Source organism: Canis lupus, chromosome 37 (genome assembly GCF_048164855.1).
Source record: "Canis lupus baileyi chromosome 37, mCanLup2.hap1, whole genome shotgun sequence".
Classification (NCBI taxonomy): domain Eukaryota; kingdom Metazoa; phylum Chordata; class Mammalia; order Carnivora; family Canidae; genus Canis; species Canis lupus.
This window is the reverse complement of record NC_132874.1, coordinates 23374159-23387613: the sequence shown is the minus strand read 5'-3', so window position 1 is coordinate 23387613 and position 13455 is coordinate 23374159. Positions and strand designations below refer to the sequence as shown.

General features: G+C 47.8%; 1 long non-coding RNA gene across 1 annotated transcript; it reads left to right on the top strand.

The window, feature by feature from the left end:
- Positions 1–2242: 2242 nt before the first annotated feature.
- LOC140626294 (uncharacterized) lies at positions 2243–10038 on the top strand. Its single transcript, XR_012025474.1, has 3 exons — positions 2243–2514; positions 5572–5658; positions 9906–10038. It is a non-coding gene; the product is annotated as an uncharacterized lncRNA (long non-coding RNA).
- Positions 10039–13455: the final 3417 nt, after the last annotated feature.

Here is a 13455-nt window from a genome sequence, read left to right as displayed (position 1 = left end):
TGGCTCAGTGGTTGAGCGCCTGCCTTCGGCCCAGGGCATGATCCCGGGTTCCTAGGATGGAGTCCTGCATTGGGCTCCCTGTGTGGAGCCTGCTTCTCCCTCTCTCTGTATGTCTCATGAATAAATAAGTAGAATCTTAAAAAAAATGCACAGTGTTTTAAATGATCAAAACACCCTTTTTTTTGTTGTTGTTATTAATTATTGATCAAAACACTCTTGCAAGAGAACAAGGCAAGAGGACACACCCAGCTATATACCAGAACTTATAAAGCTGTGATAATTAAAACAGTGTCGTATGGGTGCAAGGAGAGATGACAGATCAATGAGATAGAACAAAGGGTCCAGGGACAGACCTTTGCATATTGATAGATGACAGAAATGGCAAGGTGTCAATGGGGAGAGGGTGGAATACTTAATAAGTGGTAGAGACAATTGAATATCTATATGTAAGAAGTAAAGAGAGAGACAGAGGAGAGCCTAGCTGGCCCAGTCAGTAGAGCATGCAAGTCTTCTTTTTTTTTTTTTTAAGATTTTTTTATTTATTCATGATACACACACAGAGAAAGAGAGAGAGAGAGAGAGAGGCAGAGAGAGAAGCAGGCTCCATGCAAGGAGCCCGACATGGGACTCGATCCCAGGACCCAGGATCAGGCCCTGGGCTGAAGGCAGCGCTAAACCACTGAGCCACCCAGGGATCCCCAGCATGCAAGTCTTGATCTCAGGGTTATAAGTTCAAGCCCCATGTCAAGTGTCAAGACTACTTAAAAAAAAAAAAATTTTAAAAAGGGAAAGAGAGAGAAAGAAAAAAAAAGAAGAAAAAAAAAATCCTTACCTTATACCATACCAAAAAGTCAATTCCATGGATGTTTGAGATCGATGAAAAGTACTCTGAAAAATAAAATTAAATAAAGTTTTAGAAGAAAATGTAGGAGATTTTCCCATGGGTTTTCAAGGAAGAAGACATTTACTATACAGGAAGATGAATAAATCTGCTTTAAAAATAAGAATTTCTGTTTATTACGAAGATATCATTAGGAGAGTCAAAAACGCAAGCCACACAGTTGAATGAGAATTGAATGGCATATGATGGACAGACTGGTATCACTTGTGCGTGCAATCACTTGTGCGTGCATGTATATGACTTATGCAAATCACATTAAAAACTAGGACAAAAAGGGGGGAAACGATTTGAATAAACACTTCAGGGATCCCTGGGTGGCGCAGCGGTTTGGCGCCTGCCTTTGGCCCAGGGCACGATCCTGGAAACCCGAGATCGAATCCCACGTCGGGCTCCCGGTGCATGGAGCCTGCTTCTCCCTCTGCCTGTGTCTCTGCGCCTCTCTCTCTCTCTGTGAGTATCATAAATAAATAAAAATTTAAAAAAAAAAACACTTCAAAGGAGAAAACTCAAATGGCTTAGAATGTATGAAAAGGTATTAAATAGGGCGCCTGGGTGGCTCAGCGGTTTGGCGTCTGCCTCCAGCCCAGGGCGTGATCCTGGAGACCCGGGATCGAGTCCCACGACGGGCTCCCTGCATGGAGCCTGCTTCTCCCTCTACCTGGGTCTCTGCCTCTCTCTGTGTCTCTCATGAATAAATAAATAAAATCTTTAAAGAAAAATAACCCTTCAAAGGGTCTTCTAGGGCCTTTATTTTCCGCCAAATAGAGGAACAAACCCAGTGTTAAAATTTCAGCTGTGGGGGATCCCTGGGTGGTGCAGCGGTTTGGCGCCTGCCTTTGGCTCAGGGCGCGATCCTGGAGATCTGGGATCGAATCCCACGTCAGGCTCCCGGTGCATGGAGCCTGCTTCTCCCTCTGCCTGTGTCTCTGCCTCTCTCTCTCTCTCTCTCTCTCTGTGACTATCATAAAAAAAAAAAAAAAGTAAAAAAAAAAAAAATGTAAAAAAAAAAAAAAAAAAATTTCAGCTGTGGGACGCAGGTTCGTCCACCAGAGGGCCGATGTCACTGCCATGAAACATGCAGGGGGCTGCGGAGCCGTCCAGGACCAGGAGGCCTCCCGCACGCACTTCTTCCGCTAGACCAGATCCCCTTGCTCTGGCTCCGAGAGCTGAGATTTCCATACAATTATTCTCTTCTTACAAATGCGCACGTCCAGCAGCGACTTCCTTTGACCTCACCTGACCTCACCTCCTTCTCTTTCCCCCTCATTTCATAGATCCTTTTTCTCAGTGTCTCAGACTAGAAGGCCCTCTTTCTTCCAGGTCATTGTCAGGCTCCTACCTCGTCCCGGAATGACGGGGGACTCCTCACCAGGCTGGCCTCTGTGCTGCGCCACCTCCGCTGACACCAACCCCGGCCACTGGGCCTCGGTTCTTGTTCCTGGTTGCTTTCTGCTTGTCTTCCAGCACCGTCGCCATCGGAAATGACCCCACTTATGAAGGCATCGTCTGTCTCTTTCAACAAACTGTCCCATCACGGCGATGGCCCTTGGACCCGTGTTTCACCGCCATATCCCCGGGCTCCAGCACAGCACCTAACACGTAGAGGATGTTCGGTACGTACTGTTGGAAAATGCCTGGGTGCGCCTGGGTGGCCCAGTTGGTGGAGCATCTCACACTTGGTTTTGGCTCAGACTGTGTTCCGGGGTCATGAGATCTGGCTCCGCGTGGGGCTCCGTGCTCAGCGGAGAGTCTGCTAAACCACTGAGCCACCCAGGGATCCCCAGCATGCAAGTCTTGATCTCAGGGTCCGCGTCTCCCTCGGGCCCTCTCTCCCCGCAGCGCGCACACTCACTCTCTCCTGTTCGGTCTCCCTCTAAGATACATAAACGCATCTTTAACCACGTAGCTCCACACGGGGACGAAGGCCACAGCCCGGACAGCAGCGCTGTGTGAGCAGGTGGTGTGGGGCCCAGTGCCGTCCTCGGTGAGGGGGAAGGGGAAGGCAAGGCCTCCGGGCTGAGGTTAGAGTAGCTCTGGGTGACCTGGAGACGAGCCCAAGCAGGAGTGTAAACCGCAGCGCAGTTCGCTGAGCACAGCCACGAGGTGACGCTCGTGGCACGAGATGGCACCAAAACCTTGGCCCCGGGAACCGAGGACTGAGGAGGAGGCATTTACCGAGCCTGTCGCCGTCGTGCCCGGGCCAGGGTGAGGACGCCAGCCGCTCCCAGGCGCGCTTGGGGACACGGGTCCTCCACGAGGTCGCGGGGTGAGCTCCCGGAGGCGCAGCCGCTCGGGGCTCCGGGGAAGGCCCGCGGCCCCCCTGTCAGCCTCAACCAACCAGGAGACGCGGTAGACAGAACACAGGTGCTTTAGATGTCGGCCTTCAAGAGAACCTGTCCGCGGACACCGGGGGGCACGGGGGGCAGACCAGGGCCTGCGCTTGCCGCGCCGGCGTGGCTGTGAAGGCCTCGTCCAGGGCCGGGCACCCAGGGGGCTGCTCGCTGGGCATCTGGAAAGCAGCTGCACTCGCTTAATTCAAAGAGGAAACGGGCAGGAGGGAAGCGGGCGACCGAGCCCCACGTCCCTGCGGGCGGCCTGCCGGGGACCAGGACACACCCGGCCGCCGGGGTCCCGGCTGCACCGTCCACGCACCCAGACCCTCAGCGCCCCGAGCTCCGGGGCGGCCAGTGGCCAAGCTCAGGGTCGGGCGGGCGGGCGACCTGCTCCTGATTTCAGCTCGGGTCACATCTCAGGGTCCTGGGCTCGAGCCCTGTGTCAGGTTCCAGGTTGGGGGGCGTCCGCTTGCTTGGAGACTCTCTTCCTCTCCCTCAGCCGCCCCTGCCTCTGCTCATGCACCTGCTCACTTGCTCTCAAATAAATAAACCAAATAAAAAACAAAAAAACCCACAACTGAGGACACCTAAGACGAGTATGGTGACAGGAAGTTTGACACAGATGAGAGCCTGCCCCGTGCATCACAGCCTCTAACTTCACCCACTAGTGACACTGGCACAAGTAAGGGCACGCTCGTACCCGGGCTTCGGGGGAGAGAGACCGGGGGTGCGCCCCCCTCCGCAGTGGCGCAGGGCTGGAGGCCCCGGCCTGGCCGCTGCCCCTGGCGCCCCACAGCCTCGTTCTTCCCAGCCCAGGGCCAGCTTTTTTTTTTTTTTTTGCATTTTAACACAACAACACTTTATTGAACTTTCAACAGCAAACAGGGACTCAGAGCCGAGGGTGCGAGCCTTCCCCTGGGGAGGGAGACCTTCCTGTCCTTGAGGGGAAAGTGGAAATCACATGGGGGTGCAGGTGCTGGAGTCCCCCACCTGGGAGCCTGCGTGGACTCCGGGGGGCGCATCTCCTGAGGTTGGGGACCGAGAGGGTTCTCAGGTGCTTCAGCAGCGCGGCTGTCGGGGCGACGCCAGGTCCGCGGGGAGGACGAGGCGCCCCGTGGCCGAGGCCCACGCCGGCATCTCCTCCAGGGCCGGGACGAGCAAGCTCGGGCTGCGGAGTTGACGGGCTGACCGCCAAGTTCTGGCCGCCGTGGCCGAGGGCCTGGGTCAGTGGGTCGGGCCGCGGGCAGAGGCAGGAGCAGGTCCCGGCAGCCTCCCGTGCACGGTGCACCGCGGCCAGCAGGGATCTCTGGGGACGTCTCGGGTGCAGAAAGGTGGTTCATTAAAGCTTTAAAGCACTCGTCACTGAAGAAAGAGCTGCGCCGGGGCGTTGTTGGGGGCACAAACCCCAACATGCTTTGGAAGCAAGGTCTCCAGGACCTTGAGGGGATCAGCTGTTGCTGGGAAAAGGTCACTTATTCCTAATAAACCCTGATGCAGGAGACCCTTCAGGTGGATATGGGCGGGTCCCATGCTTGGGTGGGGGTCGCCAACCTGCATCTTGGGGGTGGAAACGGGATGTTTCCAAAGGGCTTTTCTATGTCAGAGGAGACTCCCAGGTCCTGGGGTGGGGCTCGGGCTTGGATCCCTGCTGCCCTCAGCAAAGCCTGAGCCCGGAGGCGACGGGGCTCCTACAGGAAGGGTATCTGCATGTTGCCAGGACGTGTCAGTGGGCTGTGAGCAGCGAGGAGGTCAGTGCTCCTTTTGCCTTGTCTCCCACAGGCCACGGAGGGCCGGCCGTGCGGAGGGCCGGGCGTGCACAAGGCCTGCCTGCAGGGGTGGCTCCCGCCCTGCTGCCGGGCCAGGCCCTTGGCGCCCTTCCCGACCTCTTCTGACATCTCCCTTACAGGAAAAGCAGCACCAAGTATGCAACTCCTTTCATCTTCTGAAGCACTCTCTTTTTATCACGTTTCCCTATTTCCAACCACGATCAGAAAGGCATCATTGTCTGGGCGCCTGGGGAGCCCAGTGCGTTAAGCCCCCGACTTTTGGCCCAGATCAGGGTGGCGGGGCCATGGGATGGAGGCCCCCCCACCCCCCGGGGCTCGGCGCTCAGCGCACAGTCAGCTTGAGATTCCCTCTCCCTCCCCCTCTGCCGCTCCCGCTCGCTCTCTCCCTCTGAAATAAATAGGTGAATCTTTAAAAAGGGAAAGGTAATAAATTAATTAATTAAAATAAAATAAAATAAAATAAAATAAAATAAAATAAAAAATAAAATAAAATAAAATAAAATAAAATAAAAGGGAAAGGTGTCATTTTAAAGATTTTTGCATCCCACAGGTCATCTCTGCAGAGGAAGCTTCTTCCAGCCGTGGACATACCTGCCGCCACTCACCTTCCAACACGACAATTCTGCGACACCAGCAGGTAGGTGTCCCGCAACTCCGTTCATTCGGACAAGAACACCCTGCAGTTTGTGTAGATGCCACAAGCTAAAATTAAGACACCACCTTCCCAGAACCTCAGCGTATTCACCAACCCGGAAACTCTCCAAATTTCATTGTTTAAGGTTTTCATCAAGGTATGGTTGACAAAATCATTGGCTATGTGATTTTTTTTTCGTTAAGATTTTATTTATTTGTGTGTGTGAGAGAGAGAACACAAGCAGGGAGGAGGGAGGGGAGAAGCAGACCCCCCCACTGAGCAGGGGACCCCCCCCCATGACAGGCTTGATCCCGGGACCCTGGGACCATGGCCTGAGCTGAAGGGAAGGCAAATGCTTAACCAGCTGAGCCACCCCGGCGCCCTCTGGGCATGTGACTTGAAGGCCACCTCTGATCCTCTTCCCCTCCCCACAGGTTGGGGAGGGAAGGTGTTGAAAGTTCCAAAGTTCTCCTCCCAGGCTTGGTCTTCCTGGTGTGGCCGACCGCTCCCTTGAAACCCTCTAAAGGCCTAGTATGCGTCACTCCGTCAGCATACACTCAAGAAGGTTGAAAGGCACTATTCATGAAGAACCAGAGACGCTCCGAATACTCAGGAACCCCCACAGGTGTTCGAAGCTCCCGGGCAGGAACCGGGCGTAGACCAAATGTGTTTGGTTGATACCACGCCTAAACGCCTAAACTCATGGGCCCCGACTCTCTGGGTCAGACTGGCACGTCCGGGAAGGGCAGGGAACTCAGGACAGCGTAGGCGTGTGGGCCCATGGTGGGATTGCAGGGGTCCTCACCCATCGTCCAGTCCAGCTCATTCTTTGGAGACACAAGGTCAACAGAGAAGCTCAGAGACTGTTGCCCGCAGTTGCCCAGCGTAAGAATAACAAAGCCTAAGGACACAGCATAGGAGCCCCGGCTGGGTAGGTCAGAGTTCCCTGGCTCTGCCTCCGTGTGTGTCATCGCGGTTCACACCGCCCGCTGCCCACACTTCGTCATGAAGCCGGTATGTTTAATCCTCAGCCAAAGCCTCCTTGACCGCACTGTTCCAGGACAACTGGGTGCGATCTGCATCAACCGCGTCAAGTCGTCTTTCGAATACCCTGGGAGGTGATTTAAACTCAACGCCTTGTTGAGTTGCTGGTGATGGGAGGTGAGAGTGTGTGAAACCCCCAAAGGGCAATGTCAAGGTACAGGAGGGGGTATCTATAGTAGTCCCAATCTACTCTTGGGGCTTCTTCAAATAAAAAGCTTCTGCACAGCAAACAGGATATGGAACGGAGAAGAGGAGACAAGAGGCTGTCTCCTGAGCAGGGAAGAGAGGGGAGGATCCCCAAAACCCCAAAACACTTCTGCTAGAGTAGCTAATGAGGGAAAAAGTCAGGGCACAGCCCCGCTCCACTCCCTAAATTTCTAAATTCAATTTAGTTAACATACAGTATATTACTAGTTTCAGGGGTAAATTTTAGTGTCAGTTGCATACAACACCCAGGGCTCATTACATCACGTGCCCTCCTTAATGCCCATCACCCAGGTACCCCGTCCCCCACCCACCTCCCCTCCAGTGACCCTCAGTGTGTTCCCTGTAGTTAAGAGTCTCTTCTGGTTTGCCTCCCTCTCTGTTTTCATCTTATTTTATTTTCCTTTCTCTTCCCTTATGTTCATCTGTTTTGTTTCTTAAATTCCGCATATGAATAAAATCATACGGCATTTGCCTTTCTCTGACTGACACTTCATTTATCATGACACCCTCTAGTTCCATCCACATCATTGTAATGGCAAGATTTCATTCCTTTTGATGGGCGAGTAGTATTCTATTTTTTGTGTACACCACATCTTCATCCATTCATCTGTTGATGGACATCTGGGCTCCTTCCATAGTTGGGCTATTGCGGGCATTGCTGCTATAAACATTGGGGTGCAAGTGCCCCTTCAAATCATGACATTTGCATCTTTCGGATAAATGCCTACTAGTGCAATTGCTGGGTCAGGGGATAGCTCTATTTTTTTTTTTACTTTTTGAGGAACCTCCATACAGTTTTTCCAGAGTGGCTGCACCAGTTTGCATTCCCACCAGCAGGATAAGAGCCATCTTTATCAAAATACCAGCAGCATTTTTCACAGAGCTGGAACAAACAATTCTAAAATTTATTTGGAACCAAAAAAGACCCCAAATAGCCAAAGGAATGTTGAAAAAGGAAGCCAGACCCAGGGGCATCACAAGGCCAGATTTCAGGTTGTACTACAGAGCTGTGGTCATCAAGACGGTGTGGTCCTGGCACAGACACAGACACATAGATCAGTGGAACAGAATAGAGAACCCAGAAGTGGGCCCTCAACTCTATGGTCAACTCATCTTCGGCAAAGCAGGAAAGAATATCCAATAGGAAAAAGCCTATTCAACAAATGATGCTGGGAAAATTGGACAGCCACGTGCAGAAGAATGAAACCGCAGCACTTTCTCACACCATGCACCAAATAAATTAAAAATGAATGAAAGACCCAAATGTGAGACAGGAAACCATCAACATCCTAGAAGAGAACACAGGCGGCAACGTCTTTGATCTCGGCCGCAGCAACGTCTTGCTAGACACATCACCAGAAGCAAGAGAAATAAAAGCAAAAACGAACTAGCGGGACTTCTTCAAGATAAAAAGCTTCTGCACAGCAAAGGAAACAGTCGACAAAACTAAAAGGGAATCTCAGGTTCTTAATCCACCACCTGAAGATTATGCAAGCCCTCGTGTACCTCGCGTAAATTCTGTGTTAATCATAGGATGTCTAATGGTGATGTCTCCAATAGAAATCCGCTCATAGTTGCACTACATGAGTGTTTGTAACATCACTGTTCGTCATGGACCCAAATGGAAACCATGCAGGTCTCTATCAGCAGTAGAATGGACAGACACAAGGTATATTTACGCAACGGCATATTTCTAGGATACAATGGTATGCTGCAATGAGAATACACTACAACTGAACTAAAAAAATATAGAGGAATTTCTTGTGTAATGTATTTAGGGGAAAAGCCAACCATAAGTTTGTGTAAACAGTAGGCTTACATTGAAACAAAAAAGTTCCAAAACAAACTAAGCTAACTTAGCAATGATCAAAATCAGCACAACCCTGAACGGAAGAGTGACAATGGTTGGAAGGATAATTCTGTGGTGTGGTTCATGTTCCATTTCTTGAGCTGAGGATTTTTTTTATACGAGTTAGATCGATGAGCGAAAATTCACGGGACTCTATACTTTTGAATGCTATAATTTTCTGCGTATTATTTATGTCTCCCTAAAAAGCTCGAGGTTCCGTAAAGCAAAAGACAACCACAAGAAAATATATGGAAGTAAAACATCCTCAAATAAGTTACAAACAGAAGATAAATAAGACTATCATCCCCCTGAAGAACACCTTTGCGGTCACGTTCTCTGCGCGTGTGATGCACTTTGAAATTATTTTGCACGTGAAGTCAGGTTACAAAGAATGCAGAATAACCTATCAACTCAGACATGTTGGACATCAGCACACGTTCTGGAATAAAACTATCCCTTTTACTTCCCACAGATCTGCCCTCAGGCTTTTGTGCTGTCACATTCACCCACACGGAGTTGTGGGTTAATTTTGGTGGAATTGTGCTATATGCCCTGTAGTATCTCAGCGTATTTCAGTGGGCTTGGCATAGTTTATTTTTTTTTACATATTATGAAGGTGCAAAAAGTAAATCATTTTTTAAAAAATATATGATATTGTAGTTTATTTCCAATCACTTGGTTTATACAGAACAAAACGAATTGCGGTATATCATATTTAACACAAGAGTAATCTTCGTGAAAGATGTGTGTGAATGACATTATGTTGGGGAAACTAGATACCACGAACACAGATACATGAATATTAATCGTAATATATCTTCGAATGACAATGATTCTGACTTGAAATCTACATTTCACATTTAATTCTGGAAAATGTTTGTTGGCATATACTTTACCTTGTGTGTGTATCATCTACTGGTGATAGATTTCAGCATATCTATGGTAGTTTTGTGTTGAGATCATTAAATATAGGGTAGTGTAAACCAACGGGGTCAGAGGTCTTTGACAGTTAATATATTTATGTTTTGTCTCTCCTGGTTCTGTCCTAGCCTTTGCGTCTTCTCATTTTATTATCTCCCCTAGGTGATCCAGCCCACTGCTGTGCTCTAAAAAACTACACTCCTGACATTTTTTTTTTTTTTAATTCTAGGACACCACAGATAATGAAGACACAGCATGTACAAAACTGGAAAGTTTTCGATCTATAGATGCTGGGAACCTGGGAATATTTGTCAAAGATTTAATTACTGCTTTGCCCTATTCAAAACATTCAATAAATAAACGTGTCATATGGATATTTTTTCTCTGTAAAAACTCTTCAATTCATCCATTTTCCTTATTCTAGTGACCATTTCTCTATTCTGGGCTATTATCTCACCCCTGAAGCCATACTCCTCTTATTCTCCTGGATGTCAGTTTTGACATTTTCTTATTATCTGATCAAAATTTTTCAGAGATGCTGTTTTAAATGATATTTTTTTCTATTTGATTTCCACCCCCCCTACTTAGAACTCTTTAGTGTCTCTCAAGTTTACTCAGAATAACATGAAAACTTCTTAACAAGGCACATGGATACCTCCCTCCATCTAGCTTTTCCTGCCTTCCTGCCTTCTTTCCTCCTTTCCTTCCTGCCTTCCTGCCTTCCTTCTCCCTCCCTTCCTCCCTTCTTCCCCTCCCTTCTTTCTTTCAGCTATAATTGACACATCTTCTTTATCCATCCATCTGTTAATGGACATCTGAGCTCTTTCCATCGTTTGGCTATTGAGGACATTGCTGCTATAGACATTGGGGTGCAGGTGCCCATTTGTATCTTTGGGGTAAATACCCAGTAGTGCAATTGCTGGGTCATGGGGTATCTATTTTCAACTTTTTGAGGAACCTCCACACAGTTTTCCACACTGGCAGCACCAGTTCACACCAACAGTTGTATGAGGGTTCTCTTTTCTCTGCATCCTCACCAACATGTGTCCTTACCTGACTTGTTAATTTTCCCCATTCTCACTGGTGTCAGGTGGTATCTCATTGTGATTTTGATTTGTATTTCCCTGATGGCCAGTGATGCGGAGCATTTTTTTTTTCATCTGTCGTTCGGCCATTTGTAGGTCTGAAAAAGAACAGTTTTATTTCTTCATTTCCAATCTATATGCCTTTTAGTTTTTTCTTTCCTTATTACACTAGGAGAGCTAGTATCACTGTTAGTAGTTGATATGTCTCCTAAGTCTCTCATTTTTTTTTAAAGAAATTAACTTTTTTTAGAATAGTTTTAGATTTACAGAAAAGTTGTAGAGATAGCACAGTTTCCCCTGTTATTAAGGTCTTACATTAATGTGGTACATTTGTTACAACTAATGAATCAACACTGATACATCATTAAAGTCCATACTTGATTTACGTTTTCTTAGTTTTTACCTAATGTTCTTTTTCTATTCCAGGATCCCAGTCAGGACAAAACATTATGTTTAGTCCTTAGGTTCATCGTGGATATGACAGCTTTCAGACTTTCTTCGGTTTGATGACCGTAACAGTCTGGAAGTGTATTGGTTGGGTATTTTGTAGAACACCTCTCAATTGGGATTTGTCTGACATTTTTCTAATGATTAGACAGGGGTGATGGGCTTTTGGGAGAAAGATCACAGAGATAAAGTGCCATTCTCATCAAATCATCTCAAGGATACATGCTATTAATAGGATTTATTACTGTTGATGTTGACCTCAGTCACCGGGCCGAGGTAGTGTTTGTCAGGTTTCTGTGCCTGTAACTCTCCCACTCCAACAATGAGAAACCTGTTCCCACCATCCACCATCCATTTACTTAATTGTTCATTAGTAATATTACTTCTAACCAAGAGAGGCATGCAGAGGGATGCCTGGGTGGCTCAACGATTAAGCATCTGCCTTCAGCTCAGGGCATGATCCTGGAGTCCGGGGATCGAGTCCCACATCGGACTCCCTGCAGGGAGCCTGCTTCTCCCTCTGCCTGTGTCTCTGTCTCTGTCTCTGTGTGTGTGTGTGTGTGTGTGTGTCTCATGAATAAATAAATAAAATCTTAAAAAAGAGAGAGAAAGAGAGAGGCATGCAGAGTCCCTCAGACTCCTTGATATTAAAACCAGGCAAGAAATGTCTAGTCACAATTCCTCAACTAAAACCCCCTTGATTTTCCCAATTTCATTTCATTATCTTCAATCTACCTAATAACTGAGGCCACTTAGTAACCTTGAGAGTGAGATACTTACAGCTGATGTCGACATTGGAAAGTTTGTGTGGACGCCAACCTTCAAATTTTTTGATATTTCCAAAAAATTCACACAATTTCCTGTTCAGTTTTTTTTTTTTTTTTTTTTTTTTTTCCTGTTCAGTTTTAAAAGTTAGTCTGAAACTTACTCTACAGAAATCAAACTGCTCCCCTCTCTGGGTAAAATCACCTTTGTAGTTTCTTCTTACAACTTACAGCCAATTATTTGCCTATGTGGGTGTCCAAACAGCCCTCAATTCCCCTATTTCTTATTCTGGTAAGGCTGTGTTTAGAGATGCCATGCCTTAAAGAGAACAGAGAACCAATGCCAAGCAGTGATCTTGGCCAAGGGCTTCCCTCTTGAGAATGTGCTGCAGCATGACCACGCTGCCCACCAGGATGCTAAGTAAGGACATATCCATGGGGCGGATTATAATGGCTACTCCTGAGAGAAGAAACAGAGTCCAGCCAAGTGAACCAGCTCAGGAAGTTCTGTTAGCTCTTACAGTTCTCTTAGGTCAGAGAATTCTCAAAAATAAGTACATCAGCCCTTTTATCCTTCCACATCATCTGGCAGAAGGAGAGATGTCTCAAGTGCACTTTCAAGCTGTTTCAAAGGGTCAAACAACAGAGGCATCTTTATCTGGGATCTTTATCCTGAAAGCAGAGGACAGGAAATTGTCACTACCGAGATGAAAGAGTAGGTGGCTTGAAGTACTGGAAGCCTTTGTAAGGGTCAAGGTGTGAATGCTGACAGACAGGCAGGCATTCAGGGGATTGAAGATGAACCCTTTGTAGAGAAAACTCAATAGTCGTTTGCTCCTCTAAACTGAGAACAGTCACTTTCTTTCTAAACCCAAATTAATGTTCATTCCACTCCTGCTCTAACTACCAAGGTACCCCCAGAACATCCTAAAGTTGTTTGAAAATCACGGCATAAAGTTTAAGTGCATGTATCATAGAGGGCTGAGCTCAGAACTTCAAATGAGCTGCTGTGGGGCTGAGGCCAAAACGTGTGTATTATAACAGGAGAGAGAAGAATAAATACAGCACAGCAGCCAGAAGTAATTGGCTTATGGAAAGGAGAAACTTCCACAGAATGCTCTTTATTCTGTGGTGCTAAATGAAGAAAATGAATGGGTGATCTGTACTCAGCCTTTGGGGTTTGTGCATTTTGCCTGTTGTGACCGCTGCAATGGTCACAACAGCCACTGCTGTGCCCTCCTGATTGACCTCCAAAGAGGATGAAACTTGGACAGGGACAGCTCTGTCTTGGATGACATTCCAGAAAAGTCAGGCTTTGTAGGCTTTGTATTGTCAAAAGCATTGGTAATTCCCTAACTGCCAAGAACAGACCCCATACTGCACTCTCCCTTGTTGTCCATTGCTCCTGGCTTTGTGCACTTGCAGAGTGTTCCATGTGGAAGCTCATTTTCCACCTGGAAGTAAAGAGGAAAGAGCCGTAGGG